Here is a 1,330-nt window from a genome sequence, read left to right as displayed (position 1 = left end):
TTATGTTTTTTCTTGGTGTGGTCCTATTTGGTTTCCTCTTCTTTGGGACTTTGTGCATCCTGTACTTGTAAAGTCTATTTCTTTCACCAGGTAGGGGAAATTTTCTTTTTTCTTTTTTTTTAATTTTCATGTCTTTATTTAGTCAACAGCTTTCTTTTTTTTTAAGGTTTTCATGCATCAATATAAATTACTATGATATGTTTTGCCTCGCTCTTCAACTGCTCTCCTAGGCAGCTGAAGTTGGCCAGGAATTGTGCACACATTCCTGTGACCCCGTTGTTTTTGTGGTAATACTTTAAACAATAAAAAAAATAATTTAAAAAAATACCTTCCCCTCCTCCTCACCTCTATGTTCATTCCTACTCAGGAACACAGGGGCACTCTGCAAATTAGCCAACCACTTGCTCTTCTTTCACACAACTTCCAGGTAGGGGAAATTTTCTGTCATTATTTCTTCAAATATGTTTTCAATATCTTGCCCTCTCTCTTTTTCTGGCACCCCTATAATTCGGATGTTGGTACGCTTGAAGTTGTCCCAGAGGCTCCTTACACTATCTTCATATTTTTGGATTCTTTTCTCTTTTTGCTTTTCCGGTTGGGTATTTTTTGTTTCTTTTTATTTCAAATCTTTGACTTTATTCTTGGGATCCTCTTGTCTACTGTTGGATCTCTGTACATTATTCTTTATTTCAGTCAGTGTATGCTTAATTTCTAGCTGGTCTTTTTTCATATCCTCCAGGGTCTCACTAAATTTATCAGCGATTTCCAGAAAATTCTTGAAAAACCTTATAAGTGTGGTTTTGAACTCTATATTCAGTCCTTTGCGTTCCTCCATTTCTGTCATTTGCGGTCTGTTTCTTTGTCTCCGCATTTTTTATGTTTCCCTGTGTTGGTAGAGTGGCTTTGTGTGCTAGGTGTCCTATAGGGCCCAGTGGCTCAGCCTCCCCAATTACCTGAGGTGGACACTCTTGGTGCACCCCTTTGTGGGCTTTGTGCACAGTCTTGTTGTAGTCTTGTTGTAGTTAAGCCTTGAAATTTGTAGTTATCACTGGGAGGAATTGACCTCCAAGCCAACGGGCTGTGAGAATGAGCTGTGTCTACAGTGGGAGAACTTCTGTGCTAGAGACACCCTTCTGGGGCAAGACTTGCTTTGATGGGGCTTTGGTGCTCACTGAGTCTGCCCCCTGAGTGTGTCCCTTATGCATCTGAGGAGTTGTAATCTGGATGGTCCCACTCTAACCACTGGGTACACTGGCGCTTGGATCTCTAAGGAGGGGCTAATTTAGCCTCTGCCTGAGGCTACCCAGCAGGAGCTATGGAGAGATCTGCA

At 41.4% G+C, this 1,330-nt stretch overlaps 1 pseudogene; it reads right to left on the bottom strand.

Moving 5' to 3' along the window:
* Positions 1–357, bottom strand: part of LOC102765074 — a 2,021-nt pseudogene extending 1,664 nt beyond the window's left edge.
* Between the last annotated feature and the right edge of the window lie 973 nt (positions 358–1,330).

Source organism: Myotis davidii, unplaced genomic scaffold (genome assembly GCF_000327345.1).
Source record: "Myotis davidii unplaced genomic scaffold, ASM32734v1 scaffold388, whole genome shotgun sequence".
Taxonomy (NCBI): Eukaryota; Metazoa; Chordata; class Mammalia; order Chiroptera; family Vespertilionidae; genus Myotis; species Myotis davidii.
Note: the sequence above shows the minus strand (reverse complement) of the source record. Positions and strands in the feature narration are given on the sequence as shown.